Raw genomic sequence first — 21,544 nt, forward strand, 5'->3', positions numbered from 1 at the left:
CTTTAACATCAGCATAAGTAAAACAAGTCTGCCTCAAAAACATTCTACTGTGAGAGGTCTGTGGGTCGCCCACTGTCTTCAGTAGGTTGTGGTGTCTCATCACCATTTAGATGATCACAAGTGATACTGGAATCTGTTAAAATGTATCACTAGTAAAATGTAGAAGTCAATAGCAAAATTAGAACAAACAATATTGCTTCCTACATTGTCAAACTAACAGAAAAGACTATAGGAATCTCAGTCACTGCTGGTGTATTACTGTCATTCATTATTAATAGTAATAATTTTCTTGCCTTCTAACTAGTAGCTGGTTTTGTATTTTAAAACAAAATAAGCCCCATGGCTCTCTATCTACTCCGTATTCAAATCTACTGTTTCCTGATGTTCTATCCTCTTTCTATTGTAAATTCTACTTAAGCCTTTCAGGATCTTTATGGAAATTAATATCTTACCAGATAGAGTTGAGGGAGTTATTTTTATTTATACAATAAATTTGTACACATGCAAAGCTAGAACAAACGTACTCATTTCAGTTAAATTATTTAACAGTCAAAGGGGAGTTAATACGTGAACTTAATATTAAGAATGAAACTATTTCTAGTGAGAGAAACTTGAATTTCATTCCTGCTCCACTCCTATGTAGTCTTGTGGTCTAAGACAAGTTACTTATTGTATTTGAACCTCAGGGTTTTTGTTGCTGTTGTTAAAAAAAATTAAAATCTTCCCCTATCTTGTTGTATTAAGTATGTTCATCTAAATTAGGTACACTATATTGCCTATCTAAAATATCCTACCTCTGACCCCCTTCTTTCCCACTGGAATGCTGATTTGGTTCAGGTACTTTGATCTTAGGGTACAGAGGTATGTTCAAGAAGTAGGCATAACCTCCACTGGACAATGAGATAAGACAGGAAGACTTCTAGGGCCTCCCTGCAAAGACAGAAGGGAGGCGAGGAGACTCTTCCATTCTGTCACCTGCTTTGTACCTTTGCGCACTATTGCATGGAAATACGGTACTTAGGGTTGCTCCCCCATCTAGTGACAGACCAGGCAATGTCCTCAAGGCTGCTGGACTGATGGGACAATCCAGAGCACCCCAGTGCCAGGCTGAGCCCATACCGTCTTACAGGCCTGCCTCACACTGACTAAGGCGCATCTCGTTTCTCTTAGAAATGAGAGAAACACCAAGTCACCTTCAGGCCCAGCAACAGAGGTAGGGAATGTAAGGTCACATGAGCTGTCGAGTCCCTCCTATCCCCTGGCTGGCTCTGAACAAAACCAGAAATAGAAAAGACAGGACTTACTCACTGTCACATAGTATCTCATCATCATGTCATCTATTTTGGAACATTTCAATTCTTTGTCAGATTTTCCAAATGTTTATCTTTTTTGGGTTTTTCCCATCCACATTTTTAGAATTTTTCTATTTTTTGGTGGAAGTCTATTTTTGAAAAAAAGCACATCTTTGATTACCTTGGATAATTAGAAATTAAAAAAATATTGAAAAGAAATTACAGTGTACCGAAGAACAGGCAAAGACTGGGACAGTTGTTAAATATTATGATGATAGGTAGTATTATGATTTTGTTAGGTGATGTTATGAGGGAACAATATTAGATCCTATTATTTTGCAAATGGGAAATTTGCTCACAGTTACAGATGAGTAAGAAGTGAAGTTAGGATATACCTTCGTTCTGCCCTTTTCTGTATTGTACAACTCTGTATAGGTCGATACTTACCACATTGGGTGGAAGATAGAAAAAGTAAAAACAGAGAAAGGGGGAAAAAAACCTACAGTTTAAATTCAATCAAATATTTGATTTTTAATCAAAGAGATTCAAAAGAGGTCAAGAACAGAGTATCACTGGATTGCTGCCAAAGTAACTGATCCTATATTTTTTATTCTTCTTAAGCCTGTGCATTTTAAACACTCAGTGAAAGAGAAGTTTAGTGATATACTGGCATGAAAACAAAAAATATTCCAGATCTAATATATTTACCTTTAGATAGAAAATATGGGCAACAATTATTGGCTTCATGTCTACTATGAAACAGATATATTGTTAGACAAGAGGATAAAGATACGGTGCTTGCCTTTACTTGAGTATATCATGTCCCTACATTGTGAAGTATAATTTTTCACAGTATTTTGAAACAGGTGAAATAGGTATTAACACCGGAAAATATATGGGATAAATTCTCACTTGGTAACACTGACAATTAAGGCATGAGATAATTAATGATTTTAGAAGAATAATCAATGTTTAGTTTTAAAGGATTTTCGAATAAAGACTATTTTAGGCTTTAAAAATTATTGTTTAAATTTTTAAAATTAAATGTGAACAGTGTGCTTATGCTTGTAGTTTTAGGATTATATGATTTTTGAATAGCCCTAATAACCAAAAATCAATCTCAGCTGATTTTAAATATTTGTCATAGTTTTTAAAGCAGTCAGTCATTTCATGACTTCATAAAATGGAAGTCATCAGTTTTCAGTAGCATGGTTTCAGGGATGCAGTGTACATCTAAATTGCATTCACCCATGATTTACTATGTAAGTTTGATTAACTTAAGTGTGTGGTACATTCTTTTTGTTAAAGTAAATGCAACAAATTAGTGTTCTAAATAGAAAGGGAAATAGAATTAGGGGAAGCCACCCAAATATCTGAGGTTATCTGGGCTGTTTTTAAATGCTTTTTTCTTCTGTTTAAGTGAAATCTCATTTCTATAATTGAATTTAAAAAGGATGTACCTAAATAATTAAATTTCCCCCAGTTTGTATGTTCCTTTAGTAACATCTAAATGTTATAGTGTTTTATATATATCTATATATATATGTATATATAGTTATAACATCTAAATGTTATAGTGTTTTTTATATATATATATATATATATATATATATATATAGTCAATGGGTGGTGTGAAAGTCTTTTAGAGCAAGTAAGATTTATGCGTTAATCCCCTCCCTCATCCCATCAGATTTTGTTGCCATAATATGGAAGCAGAATTTCAGATTGCTCAAATTTTTTTATACTGCACTTTTTCTACTTCTGGAGGATGAACTTGCATCATTTTTCTTTGTATTTTATGAACTCTGAACAGTTTAAATGTCAAACAGATCCTTTATAATCAGAAAAAAACTTCTTCAGTTTTGAAAATCATCATTTTATTATTAAAAACTTACCAGAGTGATGTAGAACACTTATCATTTTAATGTGGAGACACATTATTCATTGAGGATGACTTGTTAGGGAAAATTAAGTCCGTGATCCTCTAGGGTTAACCACAGTGGTGTACTGGGTGGATAAGTGGATAAGCTCACACACCCTTGCATGGAAACTCTCCAGCTCTGCCATCTGTTATCTGTTTTACCTGGGGCAAAACAGATACTCAGGGCTTTTTCTCCTTAGCTTCCTCTTCTGTAAATGATTATAAAAAGAGTAGCTTCTTGGTAGAGTTGGTGTGAGGATTCAGTGCATTAATCTATGCAAAGCCCTTAGAACAGAACCGGACATTGTATCATGCTTTTTCAGTGTCATGATGAGCCATAATAGAGGATGAGGCTTCTCGGTGGCGCAGTGGTAAAGAATCCACCTGCAATGCAGGAGACACGGGTTCAATTCCTGGTCAGGAAGACCCCCTGGAGAAGGGAATGGCAACTTATTCCAGTACTCTTGCTTGGGAAATCCCATGGACAGAGGATCCAGGTGGGCTACAATCCATGGGGTTGCAAAAGCGTCAGACACAACTTAGTGACTAAACAACAACAATAGACTATGAAACAGTCTTGAAAAATTAAGTCCAAAAAAAGGTTATTATGGAAATATTGAGAATAATTGAAAATATTCTGTGGCATTTTCTCAGGCCCTCTTTTCTGTGGGATCACACAGCTCCAGAAGAGAGGGCAATTGAGTGTTTGCCCTAAGGATGAAGATGGATAATGCCAATGGTCCATGAGCACCAGAAACATGCAGATAACTTAGGGGAAAGGAAATGCAAATGGCCAATTAACAATGAAAAGCCTTCAACCTTAATAATAACCAAGGAACTGCAAGTTAAAATAAGGACAAGATATGATTCACTTATCAAATTAGCAAAGATTATCAAATAACATCTAAAATTCAAGGTTTCAAGGGTAGGAAGCACATTTTTATACTCCACTGATGGAAGAAGTTAATCAGCCCTTTGAGACCTATTTAGCAATATACTGCTAAATAGGCTTCCCTGGTGGCTTATATGGTAAAGAATCCCCCTGCAGTGAAGGAGACCTGGGTTCGATCCCTGTGTTGGGAAGTTCCCCTGGAGAAGGGAATGATTACCCACTCCACTATTCTTGCCTGGAGAATCCCATGGACAGAGGAGCCTGGCTGGCTATAGCCCATGGGGTTGCATGGAGTCAGACAGGACTGAGCAACTAACACTAGAAATATACAGAGGAAACATTTAAATGCTCATAACCTGTGAATTAACAGTGCTCTTTCTGGGGACTTAACCTAAGGAAATAAGAAAGACAGTCACACCAGCAATACTTACAACACTAAAAACTTGAAATAATCTAAATTTCTAACAAGATGTGATTAGTTTAATAAATTGCAGTACAACCACATGATGAATATGGTAGACTGATTATGGTGATTTTCATAAGTAGTTTGTAAAGGCTAAAATCAGGCCAGGAGTGCTACTTAATCAATACTGATTAAGTTCTCTCTAGGTGCAGGGGACTCCATGGTTGTTGCCTCCTGGGTTTACTTGCCCTGTTCATTATTCATGCTGCCCCTAGTTAACTAGTACCTTTGAGTCGTAAAACTGAGCATGATCTACTCAATCCTTTTTCCCTTTGAGTATCTGGCTGCTGGAAGACTTCTGTTTTCTTGTTTCTCCCCAGGAGCAGAGTCTTTCTCCAGAGCCCTGTTCTTTCCAGCCACATGAAAAAGACTGTTTTATCCAGTGATGCCCAAGACAGGGTTCTCAGTCTGCCTACCTCTGTGATTCAGTTCAAAAGATTATGTGGCTATCATACCAAGCCACATACCAAAGCTCAGCTTTATTAATAAAAAGGTATGTTGATTTCCCATCTTCCAGTCCTATTTCCTATCTTTTTCAAAACTTCGTGGGGAAGAAAAGTGTTATCTTCCAGGGGACTCTCCACACTCTACTATATTGAAATTACATAACGACTTCCTTCAAATGTAGAAATTATTTTAAATCAACAAACACTTTTTAATGTCGTGGTTTCTGTGGATGAGGAAAGTGAAAGCGAAAGTGAAGTCGCTCAGTCATGCCCAGCTCTTTGTGACGGTAGCTCACCAGGCTCCTCTGGCTATGGGATTTTCCAGGCAAGAATACTGGGGTGGGTTGTCATTTCCTTTTCCAGGGGATCTTCCTGACTCAGGGATTGAACTCAGATCTCCTGCATTGCAGGCAGACTCTACCATCTCAGCCACCAGGGAATCCCCGTGGATGAGGAATCCAGGCACATTTAATCTGAATGCCATTGCAACAAGGTCTCTCAAAAGGTTGCAGTCCACTTGGACTGCGACTGTGGTCTTATGTGATGCAACAGGGGAGAATTCACTTTCAAGCTCATTCATGTTGTCATCAGAATTCAGTATATTGCTGGCTGTGGGCAAGAGGTCTCCCTCAGCTTCTTGTCACAAGGAACCTCACCTAGAACAGATCACATGTGGCAGGCAGCTGGCTTCACTCAGAGTTTAAGGAGAGAGCAAGAGAGTGGTCCCAGACAGAAGCTATAGTCTCTTTGTAACCAGTTCTCAGAAGTGGATTCTGATTACTTTTTGCTATATTCTTTTCTCTGGCAGTGAGTCGCTAGTCACTTCTCTAGCATTGAGTCATGGTCCACACTCAAAGCTAGGAGATTACACAGGATGCAAATACCTGGAGGCTAGGATCACTGCAGACCATTTTAGAGGCTTTCCACGCCCCAAACTAACATTCACATACCACCAGCCAAGCACAGAATTTTCTTGCTTAATCTTTGTAACAGCACAACGAGGCAGTTATGTGATTAGCCTGTTTTTAAAACCAGGAAGCTGAGGCTCAAAGATGTTAAGTATGTGACTTAAGAGCTCACATTTCAGTAAGTGGCAGATCAGGGATTGGAACTGTGGTTGTCTACTTTGAGATTGTGTTCATTTAACTACTTAGAAACTATTAAAGACAAACAAACTGCAGGCATAGGAGTACATTTCATGTTCTTATTTATGTTAAAAAAAAAACACAGAAAATGGTGGAAGAAAACATGTTAAAATGTTTTTAAAAAGCCATTTAACTTTTGGGTGAAGGGATCATGGGTGGCTATTTTTTAATGTCAATATTTATTTTCCAATGCTTATACAGCCCTTTAATTTATCCAATGTGGGGGGAAAGCCATGAAAAAAGCCAAAAGCTATCTCTGTTCTAGGGGGGTTTGCATTGAGGCACTAAGGGTGAAGCAGAGGGATGGGCCATCCTGAACACAGGTAATAAAGGGTGCACTGTCTGTAGAGAATTTAAAAAAACAAACAGCCCACCGAAAGTCAATCATTTTTAACATCACTCAATTCTGAACAATTTCAGTGATACTCTTTCTTCCTGGAGCATACTGCTGCCACCATCACTTCCCCCTTACCCATTCGATTAATCTGGGGATAAAGAAAATAAACACATACACACAATTAGGTCAGATAGAGGTAAGTTTTACAAAAAATAAAGCAGGGCCTAAGGAGAGAGCAGATGATGGGAAAGGGTACTTTTTAGCAAAGGCAATCAATGAAGACCTTCTCCAAAGGTAATAATATATGGAGACCTCAATAAGTTGAGGGATTATGCAATGTTTTTATAATCAGAGAAATAGAGAAAACACTGGCTGCTGCTGTTCAGTCACTAAGTCGTGTCTGACTCTTTGTGACTGCACCATGCCAGACTTCCCCGTCCTTCAGTGTCTCCTGGACTTTGCTCAGATTCACGTCCATTGAGTTGGTGATGCCATCCAACCATCTCATTGTCTGTCACCCTCTTCTTCTGTCCTCAGTCTTTCTCAGCATCAGGGTCTTTTCCAATGAGTCGGCTCTTTGCATCAGGTGGCCAAAGCATTGGAGCTTCAGCTTCAGCATCAGTCCTTTAATGAATATCAGGGTTGATTTCCTTTAGGATTGATTTTGCTGTCCTACAATCTGTGGAAATTTACTATTCATTCATTTCTACACTTAGTCCTTTAATCATTTCAGGTAATTCATTTTTACTGAGTGCCTACTATGTGGGAAGAACTCTGCTAGACAATGGGAATCTAAGAGTGAGTAAAACAAATATGGTTTCTTCGCCCACTAGTTTTGGAATAGAGTGGGGAGCACAGTTCACCAGTGGGTGACTGAGAGATAGCCACTGATGAATGAACACCAAAAAAAAAAAAAAAAAATGTCCTTTTCGTCATTGGGGACTGGAATGCAAAAATAGGAAGTCAAGAGATACCTGGAGTAACAGGCAAATTTGGCCATGGAGTGCAAAATGAAGCAGGACAAAGGCTAAAAGAGTTTTGTCAAGAGAACACACCAGTCATAGCAAACACCCTCTTCCAACAACACAAGAGAAGACTCTACACATGGACATCACCAGATGGTCAATACCAAAATCAGATTGCTTGTATTCTTTGCATCCAAAGATGGAGAAGCTCTATACAGTCAGCAAAAACAAGACCAGGAGATGACTCTGGCTCAGATCATGAACTCCTTATTGCAAAATTCAGACTTAAATTGAAGAAAGTGGGGAAAACCACTAGACCATTCATATAGGACCTAAATCAAATCCCTTATGATTATACAGTGGAAGTGACAAATAGATTCAAGGGATTAGATCTGATAGATGGAGTGCCTGAAGAACTATGGACAGAGGTTCATGACATTGTACAGGAGGCAGTGATCAAGACCATCCCCAAGAAAAAGAAATGCAACAAGGCAAAATGGCTGTCTGAGGAGGCCCTACAGATAACTGAGAAAGGAAGAGATGGTAAAGGCAATGGAGAAAAGGAAAGATATACCCACCTGAATGCAGAGTTCCAAAAAATAGCAAGGAGAGATAAGAAAGCCTTCCTCAGTGATCAGTGGGAAGAAATAGAGGAAAACAATAGAATGGGAAAGACTAGAGATCTCTTCAAGAAAATTAGAGATACCAAGGGAACATTTCACGCAAAGATGGGCACATTAAAAGATAGAAATGGTATGGACCTAACAGAAGCAGAAGATATTAAGAAGAGGTGGCAACAATATACAGAAGACTTATATAAAAAAGGAGAGTGAAAAAAAAACAAAAAAACAAGAGTGAAAAAGTTGTCTTAAAGCTCAACATTCAGAAAACTAAGATCATGGCATCCAGTCCCATCACTTCATGGCAAATAGATGGGGAAACAGTACAGTGACTGACTTTATTTTTGGGGGCTCCAAAATCACTGCAGATGGTGATTGCAGCCATGAAATTAAAAGACACTTACTCCTTGGAAGGAAAATTATGACAAACCTAGACAGCATATTAAAAAGAAGAGACATTACTTTGCCAACAAAGGTCTGTCTAGTCAAGGCTATGGTTTTTCCATATAGTAGTCATATATGGATATGAGAGTGGGACCATAAAGAAAATTGAGTGCCGAAGAATTGATGCTTTTGAACTGTGGTGTTAGAGAAGACTCTTGAATATCCCTTGGACTGCAAGGATAGCAAAACTGTCAATCCTAAAGGAAATCAGTCCTGAATATTCATTGGAAGGACTGATGCTGAAGCTGAAGTTCCAGTAATTTGGCTACCTGATCCGAAGAGCCAACTCATTGGAAAAGACCCCAGTGCTGGGAAAGAGTGAAGGCAGGAGGAAAAGGGGATGACAGAGGATGAGATGGCTGGATGGCATCACCAACTCGATGGACATGAGTTTGAGTAGGCTCCAGGAGTTGGTGATGGACAGGGAGGCCTGGCGTGCTGAGGTACATGGGGTCACAAAGATTCAGACGTGACTGAGTGACTGGACTGAACTGAACTGAACTGAACCATGTGTTTCTTGACTTTTGTATTCTAGTCCCCTATAATAAAAAGGACATCTTTTGGGGGTGTTAGTTCTAGAATGTCTTGAAGTTCTAGAAGATCTCACTTTTTAAAACACTGTTATATAATTTCATTATTTTTATCCCCACGACAAGCTGCTGAAGTTGTCAGGACAAACATTGATCAATTCCCGTGACTTATCTATGGCAACACAGTGTCAGTCATACTATTTCAGTTCAGTTCAGTTGCTCAGTTGTGTCTGACTCTTTGCTGCCCTATGGACTGCAGCATGCCATGCAGCATGGACCTCCCTGTCCCTCACCAATTCCCAGAGCTTACTCAAACTCATGTCCATTGAGTTGGTGATGCCATCAAACCATCTCTTCCTCTGTCGTCGCCTTCTCCTCCTGCCTTCAATCTTTCCCAGCATCAGGGTCTTTTCAAATGAGTCAGCTCTTCACATCAGGTGGCCAAAGTATTGGGGTTTCAGCTTCAGCATCAGTCCTTCCAATGAATATTCAGGACTGATTTCCTCTAGGATGGTCTGGTTGGATCTCCTTGCTGTCCAAGGGACTCTCAAAAGTCTCCTCCAACACCACAGTTCAAAAGCATCAATACTTTGCTACTCAGTTTTGTTTATGGTCCAACTCTCACATCCATACATGACTACTGGAAAAACCATAGCTTTGACTAGATGGACTTTGGTCGTCAAAGGTAATGTCTCTTCTTTTTAATATGTTGTCTAGGTTGGTTACAGCTTTTCTTCCAAGGAGCAAGTGTCTTTTAATTTCATGGCTGCAGTCACCATCTGCAGTGATTTTGGAGCCCCCTGCCCCCCAAAATAAAGTCTGTCACTGTTTTCATTGTTTCCCCATCTATTTGCCATGAAGTGATGGAACTGGATGCCAATGTCTTAGTTTTCTAAATGTTGAGTTTTAAGCCACTTTTTTCACTCTCCTCTTTCACTTTCATCTAGAGGCTCTTTAGCTCTTCTTCGCTTTCTGCCATCATGCTATTTAGAAAGTATCAAGAGACCAAGATCTCCTGACTATGGTGCCAGTGCATTATTTATATCACACTACATCTCCCTAGTCTCCTAAATCCACTAGGTGTAATGATGGAGTTCATAGCTTAAAAAAAGAGTTGAAGACAGTGAAAATACACCAAAGGCAAGGTTTGGCTCTCTTACATCTTGAGACCCAGTCAGATGTTTTCTTTACAGTCGTGGAAAGGAAATTAAATATAATATACAAAGTATGCTCATAAAGTACACTTGCAATGTCTTTTACATGAATTGAAGCACACTGTAAATAGCTGTCTGCTCTTGAACTTTTTTTCACTGGTCTGCCTTCTAAGTACAGTTCCCCTAAACCAGCTCTGTTCATGGAATTCACTAGACAGCAAGGAAATCAAACCAGTCAGTCTTAAAGTAATCAACACTGAATATTCATTGGAAGGATTGATGCTAAAGCTGAAAGCCCAATACTTTAGCCACCTGATGCGAAGAGTTGACTCATTGAATAAGACCCTGATGCTGGGAAAGATTGAAATCAGGAGGAAATGGGGATGACGGAGGATGAGATGGTTGGATGGCATCACCAACTCGATGGACATGTGTTTGAGCAAACTCCTGGAGATGGTGAAGGACAGGGAAGCCTGGTGTACTGTAGTCCATGGGGTTGCAAAGAGTCAGACACGACTGAGTGACTGAATGACAACAAAGCGGCTGTGGATGTCAGAGCTTCTGGAATTCTGATACCTTCTGGCTCTGAATAGACCTCTGAGCCCTGCCATGCCTCTTGATCAGTAATATGAGCAGCACAGTTTAGACAGCATCTGCAGTTTGATGAAATTATGTGTATTTTTACTAGATGAGTATGTAAGAATATTCTGGAGAAAAAAGTGCCAAGCTATATGGAGGCAAGAACACAAAAATAAATATTAGCGCCTACTGAATTCCTACTATTTTCTGTTTTTAACAGGTTGAGATGGTCTCATCCCAGTGCTTTTATTTTTTAATACTTAGTCAAGAACACAGCACTAATTCTATTATCAAATACACACTGTGGTTGATCCATATGTGTAGATCTGGATTTCTTTGGAAGAGCAGGTAGTCTTTTTCCAGCAGATAACGAGTGTCCTAGAAGATAACTGCTCTTGTTTCCAGCTCACCACTTTGCTCAAAGACACATTGAGAAGCCAACCAGTTCTTCCCCATCCTCTTCTCCAGTCCTGCTGACCTGTGCTATGTTCTCTTTTCATTCTTGGTATTTGTAAATCCGTTTTGCTCTTCTTGAAAATCACTTCCTCTCTGCTCTGGCCTTCAAAACCCGTCTTGACCACCATTAATCTGCTTAACTCCAGTTTACCCCTCAGGTCTTTCCCCAGGAAGGTTCCTCTGACCACATCTCCTCCCAACTCCAAGGCAGCATGCAGAGTCTCCCGTGCCTTTCCATAGCGCTCTCTGTCTTCCTTCCATCCCCGTAGCTGGAAGTCAAAGTACTAAGAAGTTCTTAACAAAAATTATCTCAGGCTGTGTTCAATGTCCAGGGCCTAGAACAGTACCATTTAGCCTTTGAATCAGGACTGTTGTTGGGCCTTGGACTATTGTTTGTTCCATCTCACACTAATTGCATTTCCCTTTAAGATGAACTAATAGTATCTACTTTTGAAGGCCCTGTAAGAGTTAGATAGTGCTCATAAAACACCAACTTTTCATCATTTCATTTGGAAATTATTTTACTTAAACCAGTGGTTCTCAACCAGGACAGGGGCCTTTGGGCTGTGCCTGGAGATGTTTCTGATGGTGACAGTGGGGGAGTATTGGTATCAAGTGAGTGAAGGCCAGGATGCTATTGAATATCCCACAATGCACAGGACACTGGCTCACAACAAAAGATGTTAATTGTGACCCAAAGTGTTAATAGCGTAGAGTTTGAGGAACCCTGCTTTAAGACTGTTCTGAGCCTTCTTTTTTAATGTGAGCCCATCATTTTTTCTTTGCCACAACTCACCAGCTCTTTACGGCATGCACTGGCCTTATTTCACATTGCACCTACAAGGCTCGCCAGGGTAACAGGCCAGGTGTGGTTGGCAGTGAGATTTAGTGCATAAGACTAATGCACTTTGAGGCTGTAGATTCAGGTGTTTTTTTTTTTTTTTTAATGGATGGAGTAATTGTTAAACATGACTATTCTAAAATAATCACATACAAAATGTTCCTGAAATTGATTGAAATAAACAGATGTTCTGTAAGAGTTGAGTTAAATCCTTTTCAGTTACCTTGGATTGGGTAGGAAACAGAAGCAGCAGAAATAATAAGATTCACTTTACACCTTCTTTCTATGCAGGCTGTAGGGTGGGGATTTACTTCTGGCTGCTATTGCTGTGCTAAATTTTCCAAACAAGCATGAGGAGGGCTTCTCAAAGCGCTTGAAAAATATATTTTATTTGACTCCGTCGTATAAGGAATGCTGCTAACCCTTGTGCACTGGCGGATAGGTCACTCTGTAGTAGATATGTTTGAATCCTGCCTTTAAAAGGTTTGGCTCCTAATCATCTTGCAGTGATTTTACAGTTATTCTTGATTTTTTTTTTCTGTTCTACTCTATGAATTGTATAGAACCTCTTTTTTTTTTTTTTTTTAAACAGAAGGCAGCATTCTACCGTTGAAGGTTGCTTATTCCATTTCCGTGTCCTACTTAAGATTCTCTTGCTACCATTTTTCTCTCCCCATGCTGATTCTTTTTTCTTCTATTAATACAACTAAATATCTTACAAGTGAATGTCTGGTAGTTCAAAGCAGGTTGAGTGTTTACCTGATGCCAAAACTACTGGTGGTTTGGTTAATTCCACCAGACCACTCTAGTATCTGAGTGTTCTTATTATAATTAATTTAAATGACTAGCCATATCGGTCAAAACAACAGCTTTATTAGCCAGTGCATATCGAGGAATAAATGAGATATAAATCTTGGAATCTGGATTATGTGCCCTCTTTCACATTTATAATTAATGGTTTTCAAATTTAAATAATGAAAAGTAGGGAGAAAACTAGGATAAGGGAAAATTCAATTATAAAGCCTATATGAGACACAGCTCTATTGATTCAGCAGTGCATCGCTGTGTACGAAGGAACTGGTTCTTTCTGCCTCTCCTCTTTGCCTTCTATTATGTTATACTTGCATAAGACTGGTTGCCTCCATGACAGCAAAATGCTGAAGTCCAGGCTTTTATGGGTACATCACACAGACAGACTAGAAGAGGAAATATTTCTCTTGAAAGCTCTAAAAGAATAAGATTCCTGCCTCAGAAATTCCAGCCAAACTCCCTGTGTGTCTTTTTGGCCCTAAAATATATCCTGTGCCCTTTTCTAAAGCAAGGTCTGATCAGGGTAATGTCAGAACTTTTTGACTTAAACCTGGGTAACAGAATCCGTTTTAAGAACAAGAGGATGGTATTACCCTGATTGACTCCATCAGTCAGTTCCCCTGGAAGTAGGAGTGTATTATCTTTATCTGTGTTCTATGACCATTGCCTATTTTGTGTGTCTATCTAACTACCTAGAGTGTGAATTCATTAGATCAGGGTTCCTGACTTATTCCTCTTTATATTTCCAGATCGTAGTTCACATCCTTTTGCATCATAGACATTCCAAAGGTTTGATCATCGTGAACAAAATAGCAGTTTCCAATGTAACCTGCTATTAGGGTTCTCTCTTTTCATCGACTCCAAGATCACTCACTTGGCACCTACATGATACCAGGTGTATGGAGGTCCCCTGGGAATAAATAGATGATCAACGACCCAGCCTCTGATCTTAAGGAACATACAGTCTTAAAGAGAAAAAAAAAAGATAAGTATATAAACAATTTCAATTAAATGCAACTGCGCCACTGCAGAGTGGAGCAGGGCTCACAGTCCAGGCTCCCTTGAGCTTGCTAGGCTTCCCTGGAGCTGAGGAGGCAGCCCTGAGGAAGTCACATTTGAATCTTGATCTGGGATATTTATGGAATTTCTCCAGGAGCAGAGGGGCTGGAGGAGGTGCAGGAGGAAGGATGGTTCACTTTGAGAAAGGATATGACAAGACCTGTTATGATGCTTATGAACTTTACAAAACCTCCCTGGAGCTGGTGAAGTATTACCTATGTTAGATGGGAATGGCCAGTTGCTTTAATGAGGAGCTCACACCTCAGGGTGTATCCAGTTGATGGGGAAGATCATTCTTCAGAAGCATCTCCTACAAGTGTTTCAGCTTGGTTATTTCCCATCAATAGCTGAGGGACTTGTTGTTGTTCAGTCACTGAGACGTGTCTGAATTGTTGCCACCTCATGAACTTCAGCACGCCAGGCTCCTCTGTTCTCCACTGTCATTTGAGTTCAGTCCAGTCCCCCAGTCACGCCTGACTCTTTGCAACCCCATGGACTGCGGCACGCCAGGCTTTTCTGTCCATCACCAACTCCTGGAGTTTACTCAAACTCATGTCCATTGAGTCGGTAATGCACTGTCTCCTGAAGTTTCCTCAAATTGATGTCCATTGAGTGATGGTGATGCCATCCAACCATCTCATCCTCTGTCACCGCTTCGCCTTCTGCCCTCCATCTTTCCCAGCATCAGGGTCTTTTCCAGTGAGTCAGCTCTTTGCATCAAGTGGCCAAAGTGTTGAAACTTCAGCATCCATCCTTTCAGTGAATATTCAGGGCTGATCTCCTTGCAGTCCATGGATGGGACTCTCAAGAGTCTTCTCCATCACCACAATTTGAAAGCATCAATTCTTCAGCATTCAGCCTTCTTTATGGTTCAACTCTCACATCTGTACATGACTACTGCAGAAACCACAGCCTAGACTATATGGACATTTGTGGGCAAAGTGATGTCTCTGCTTTTCAATACACTGTCTAGGTTGATCATAGCTTTTCTTCCATGGAGCAAGCATCTTTTCATTTCATGGTTACAGTCACTATTATTTAGCATAATTAACCTTAGAAATGAGTTTTCATTGGAAAAATTTGAGATGTGCAGGATAACATAGTGGGTGTTAGAAACTTGCATGGGTGACCTTAGTGGTATCCAAGGAGTGAATGGGCAGAAGTGTGCTGGAGACATTCCCATCCTTGTAAGAACACAGTGTAGGTGTGATTCAGTCCACATTACCTTTTCCTTTAAGGATGATGCTTGAGGCCTGACTCATTAATGGTTCTGTGTTGGACTATTACTTAATAGGATATGAACTTTAATATGAACTGGCTCTTACCTCTAACACAGAGTGACCTTTAAGTAGGCACTTTCCTGGCAGTGAACGTTTCATGGACAGAACAGTGACACCAAGCAGGACAGGAAGCTGGGAATTAGCTTACACAATGCATAGTAAGGATAGTTTTGAACCTGTTATCTGTCACTCACCTAACTCTATCTATTGACAACAATAAGAGCCCCAACATATTTTTTGTGAGCCAGTTGACTTAGGACATTTTGTCAAGGAGCCTGGAGTCAAGGAAGAACATGACATTATCAGACATACTAACCTTTTGTTTATTTTGTTTTTGTTTGTTTATTTTGGTTTCTTATTGCAATTTAACTTCTTTACAATGTTGCATTCATTTCTGATGTACAACATCCATCAGCTATCTGTATACATATATCCCATCTGTCTGCACCCTCCATCCAGTGATCTAGGTCATCACAGAATATAGCCTGTGTTATACAGAAGCTTCCCACTAGCTATCTCTTTTACACATAATAGTGTATATGGTATGTATGTAGTATGAGTGTGTGTATATCCACACACACTCTACTGGCTTTTCAGAATAGGAAGAACAGTATGTGAGGTTACAAGGAAATGAGGATGGTGTGGCAGGGAACTCAAAGGGAGGGGGAATTACCAGGATGCAGGGTTAGATGCTGCAGAAAAGTTTGAAAATGTCAAGACTGAAATATGCACATTAGATTTAGCAACTTGAGGATTGCTGGTGACCTGGGCAGGGGAGGGCAGTGAAGTGAAAAGTAATAATAGTTCATAGTGCATAACTGGTCATTGCTGTTTGCTATGTCTGGCACTTATCTAAGTGCTTTAGCTGTGTCAACCCCTTTATTAAGATAAGTAGGACTGTATTCCCCAGCTTTCAGATGAGGAAGCAGAGACACAGAGGGGTTGAGTCACTTGTCTAAGGTACAGACATAGTGAGAGACAGACCCCTGAACCTCAACCACAGCTCTCTGGCTCCAGAGCGACTACTGCAGACACTACTATTATTACTGCTACTATTGTGGGTGGGGAGGTTCCCTTCAGAAAGCCTGGCATGGTCCTAAGATCCAGAAAGACTATCATAGTAGGAGGGATGTAGGGGGCTAAGACGTACTTTTTTCTAATTGGAGAAATTTGAGAATATTTACAAACTAATGAAAAGCTAGTATCGACACAGGAAAAAAAGAGATAACAGAAGTTTCTCAGGAGGCAGAAGAAGGTGAGATCCAGGTGAAAGGGGAAAACTTTGTACCAAGAAGGAAGAAGGAAAAGATCAGAATGGAAGGATGTGGGGAAATTACAGGGTACATATGACAGGATGGTGAGAGAACTGGGAGATGATGTAATTATTTCTTTATGAAATGTGACCAGAGTGAAGGAAGGACTAGAGTAAGAAGTTTGAGGAGAATGGATATTTTGGAAAATAATTCATGGAGAGTGGAGTGGAAGGTTGATGATGAAACTGAAAAGGATTATCTAGTAGAGAAGAGAACCCAGGTGCATATGGAGAGCAAAAAAGTGGCAGTGGTATGCTGGTACATTGGCTCTTTGGGGAAAAATGAATGTCTTGATCTGTGGCATTTGTCAGTTTCCCAACATGGGTGATGTCAATGGTGTAACAGTTCAGTTGCAAAATTTCTGAGTATTTAATCACTAGCTCTCAGGAAAAGAATTATCTGCTTCATGCTATTACTACACTGCATCTGTTTGCATGATTTCCTCCCCAACATGGTGTGGGAACAGAAGGCAGGTTTTGGGGTTGGTCCAAGATTGTGGTTTGGTCCCGGTGAATGGTACAAAAGGAAAAAGAAAAGGTAAAAATATTACTAAAAAGTGAGTGTTTACTGTCATTTGATTATAGGGAATTTAGACTGGATAAAGCAGCAGAAGTGCTGAGAGACTAAATTTTTAATGAAATTGAAAAACAAATGTACTAAAGAGTGAAAGTGTTAGTCACTCAGCTGCGTCCAACTCTTTGCGACCCCATGGACTGTAACCGACCAGTCTCCTCTGTCCATGGGATTTTCCAGGCAAGGGTAGTGGAGTGGGCAGCAGTTCCCTTCTCCAGGGTCTCTTCCCAACCCAGGGATAGAACCCAGGTCTCCTGCACGGCCAGCAGTCTCTACTGTCTGAGCCACCAGGCAGGAGATTGGGGGAAGGAGATTACTTGTTTAAGGAATAAAAATAATCTTCAGGTGATCAAGATCAAGCGTAAAAAAAAAAAAACACCAAAACCCCCCAAATCTCCTAGTGTACTTCTTTAGATTTCAGACTTTTCTTTTCATGATTTCTTTGATAAATTCATTGCTTTAATTTTTTTCTGTTTTCTTTGTATCTCTGAATCTAGCTGTCTTTAAGCTTTTTCGTTAAGCTTTTTCACATTTGTTTTTTAAATCCTTCTGTTGAGTCCTCGTCAGCTATTATATTTAAACATCTTTTATCCTCCATTTTTATAGTATCTTATTTTGTTTCAAGGATGTATTATATTTTAAAATTTGTCTCAGAATAGGAGCCCAACATTTTTAGTTATTTTTTTCTGGTGTCGTCTTGTCTAAATTAGGTCTTTGCTCCAGTGTGAGCTATTCTTTCATGTTGGTTTTTTACTTTTACTTTTATGTATAAAAGTAAGAGTAATCTATGAGTCTCTTCATATACCTCTGTGAACGGGACAAATTTCATTCAGAAAAGTGAGACAGGAGGTAAGTGAACAGAGGAAATTAGAAGTTTACAAAACCGTAGGAAGCACTGGAGGTGTGTTTTAGGTCCAGGAAGCTGGTCCTGATCTTTAGAAAGTCAGCGCGTTCAGGGACCAGAGCAGTGAGTGATTCACAAGAGGACCCGACAGCCATGTTGGCAGCCGCTCACTTCCGCTGTCTGCGGAAGCCATGCCTTGCCGTCTTCTCTCTGCCTTCCAGAGCTTGTGCAGGTGCCGCCTCTGAGTCAGTCTAGGAAATGTGCTTTCCAGGCTTCCTGCCCGGGCCTAAAGGGAAGCAGACACGTTTCTGAGATGCTCACAAGCAGCTCAAACAACTGCTGTTGAATTCGCATTCTAATAGGCAGGTGGGAATCTGGTGGGAACTTCACTTGCTGCTTGCTCTTTTCTAGCCTGTTCTCCCACCCGACTGGGAAACACGACCGGGGACCTATGAACAGAAGTGATGTCATGCTGATTAGTAAACCCTCTTTGCAGTGAATAGATAAGGAGCTAGCTGTCAAACTCCAAATCCCCCAGGAACAGAACAAAGAAAGATTTATTCTGGAATGTCAGCATCCATGCTGGGAGCAGTAGCTTTCCCCAGACACTTTCTATTTGTCCAGAGAAGAACTAGGGTTTGACATGAATAGCGCCTCTCAGCTGCTTCCCATATTGGATAAAGATGGAGGGAGGTAAGTGCTGATTCGATTCATTCTCTTTCTCTCTCTTCAGCTGCACCCCACCACCTAAGCCCTCAGCAGTCCCTGCAGACCCAAGCCTGCGACCTTCCAGAGCCTCATGGGTGGACAGCCCTTCCCCTGTTCTCAGCAGTAGAGTAGGCTGTGCACACCCTGCCCCTCAACAATTTTCGGCACACAGCAGTAGAGTAGGCTGTGCACACCCTGCCCCTCAACAATTTTCACAAGTCTGTTGGGATCACTCCTTATGGTTGATGCTCAATTGCATTGTTGTTTTCATAGTTTAGGTTTATTCCTTATTGTACTTCTGGACTTTTATATCATTGAGGCCCTAGTGCAACAGAGGGCAAAAGCAAATGACTAATCTGCCATTTATCTTAGTAAGTTTTGCCCACTTTGGAAGGTGTATTTGGCTCCTTGATATGGACCTCTGTCTCATATTTGTAACCTGTTTCCCACAGCCATACAGAGCATGTGCAAAGTCCCATGTCTCCAATAGAAACTGAATTGTCTTCTGAGCCGAGATGCTCACTTTTGACTCTGTTTTTTTGTAGACCTCCAAGACCCTCCTCCCCACTCTGTGTATGTGAACAGTCCGTCAAGGCCCATGAAATCTAATTTCCTTTGTCAAGGTGAATCCGGCTAATTGCAACTTTCTCCCTTTTTTGAATTTTAATTGAAGTATTATTACATGATAAAAACGTGTGCCTATACAGGACACAGATGTCTATATTACTTTTAGTGCCACATCTATACAAGATGAAAAGTGAAAGTGAAAGTCGCTCAGTTGTGTCCGACTCTTTGCAACACCTTGGACTATACAGTCCATGGAGTTCTCCAGGCCAGAATACTGGAGTAGGTAGCCTTTCCCTTCTCCAGGGAATCTTCCCAACCCAGGGATTGAACCCAGGTCTCCCACATTACAGGTGGATTCTTTACCAGCTGAGCCACCTGGGAAGCCCAAGCATACTGCAGGAGGTAGCCTATGCCTTCTTCAGTGGATCTTCCTGCCCCAGAAATCCAACTGGGGTCTCCTTCATTTCATGCAAATTCTTTACCAACTGAGCTATGAGGGAATCTCAATGCAAGATGATATGTCACTAAATGTAATATACATTTTATGATATAATTATTCATAGAGTCTGATTAATTAAGTAATGCCCTAGTTGATTCCAAAAGTTATTTAGGGTAAACCATATAAAACTGCACTATAATTGGATTTAATGTGCTGAAGTCAGTGCCTTGTTTTAGGGCATAGCATGGTGCTGGAGATACAGTAAAATATCAATACACATATGGGGTGTGTGTGTGTTCATTTGCTCAATCATGTCTGACTCTTTGCGACCCCATGGACTGTAGCCTGCCAGGCTCCTCTGTCCATGGGATTCTCCAGACAAGAATACTGGAGTGTGTAGCCATTTCCTTCTCCAGGAGACCTTCCTGACCCAGGGATCAAACCCATGTCTCCTGCACTGTAGGCAAATTCTTTACCACTGAGCCACCGGGGAAGCCCACATATATGATCAATTTAAATTTACCCTGTAACCAATTTATATCTCCCCTACACATACCTCCTTTTTAATTATCTTGCTTATCTTTTTTTTTCTTTTCTGAATCTTCCAGGAAATATAGCTCAAGATGTCAAAGAAATCAGAAGACAGTGAAAAGAAAGTGGAAACAATTTTAAAAGGTATTAATAATTGGTACCTAGCTAGTCCCTCTCCTCTTCCTTATTACTTTTGTAAATTCCATTTATCTCTCTTTGTGTAACAATGAGCATTAGCCTTTTCCTATGGTAGTTTGGTGCAAGGTAGTTGAATGAGCATTCCTATAAGGCGGAGGAAATTTCATAGCCTGCTCTGTTAAATTCACATAACTTCAGTGAGCATTCCAACTTGAACATGGTGTGTGTCCTGTTTTTAATTTTTATAACAAAGAACTGTCCCCTGAGAAACAATGAAGTGAAACTTTTTGTTTCGATGACTGAGGAAAGAGATGGGAGTAGCATTTCCAGTGTTAGAGAGAGTACATCTCTCTGGCCAGACCACCAAAGGACATTGCTGTTGGGTTTTGACAGACTTGTTACATTATTAAAGTCCATCTCTTTCCTAGGAGCACACACCATTACAACAATAATCTCTGTAGGAAAACTTTCTTCCTGTTTTTGGCTGGAGGCACCCCTGCATCTTTGAAACGATTATTTTGGTTGTTACTCAGAAGTTCCCTGAAGAGCCAGCAGCTTTCCCTATGGTGTTTGAGCTTTGACCTTGAGCAATTTTTATGACATATTATTTAATGATCTTTAAAGCCGTGCATTTTTCATTTTTTCTTATTTAATATTCACATTGAAACTAAAACTTAGAAATGAATGACAGGAAGGGAAAATTTAAATGACGGCCCAAATTTAGCTTTTTCACTCTGCTTAAATATTTTTCATTAGCAGAGGTATTATTTTGTGTGAATTTTCTCAAGTTTTTCCTTCCTCTTTCCAGGCGTGGATTAAAACTTTGTATAAAAATTAAAGTACAATGTGAATTAACAGATAATAATGGTAAGTCATTATTTAAAAACTAATACATAGAATTTTAAGACATGAATGCTACCATATAAATTAAGTATATTGTATCCCTATATCCATCTAACATTCATCTATAACATGAATGATGTGACTGTATATAAAGCTCACATATTATATAGCTCATGTACCAGAAGATTTAGAATTAGACCTGGATAGTCTCAGAAAGCCAGCTAAATCCCTAATTGAAATGAACACTCTAAGCAACTAAGCATTATCACTCCTTGTGATAGGAAGCATGCAAATTACTGAAATAAGTGTAAAAAGTAGATCCTTTATTTTCCCTTTTCTTTTGGCCTTTGTTTT

At 40.0% G+C, this 21,544-nt stretch overlaps 1 long non-coding RNA gene across 1 annotated transcript in view; it reads left to right on the plus strand.

The window, feature by feature from the left end:
* The window catches only part of LOC122688015, a 61,392-nt gene that overhangs the window by 10,402 nt on the left and 29,446 nt on the right, over window positions 1-21,544 (plus strand). The window contains exons 6-10 of the long non-coding RNA XR_006339300.1: window positions 4,889-5,061; window positions 18,376-18,657; window positions 19,218-19,295; window positions 20,287-20,353; window positions 21,156-21,214. This is a non-coding gene — a long non-coding RNA (uncharacterized LOC122688015). The remainder of the gene's footprint in view (window positions 1-4,888; window positions 5,062-18,375; window positions 18,658-19,217; window positions 19,296-20,286; window positions 20,354-21,155; window positions 21,215-21,544) is intronic.

This window comes from Cervus elaphus, chromosome 32, assembly GCF_910594005.1.
Source record: "Cervus elaphus chromosome 32, mCerEla1.1, whole genome shotgun sequence".
In the NCBI taxonomy this organism is placed as follows: domain Eukaryota; kingdom Metazoa; phylum Chordata; class Mammalia; order Artiodactyla; family Cervidae; genus Cervus; species Cervus elaphus.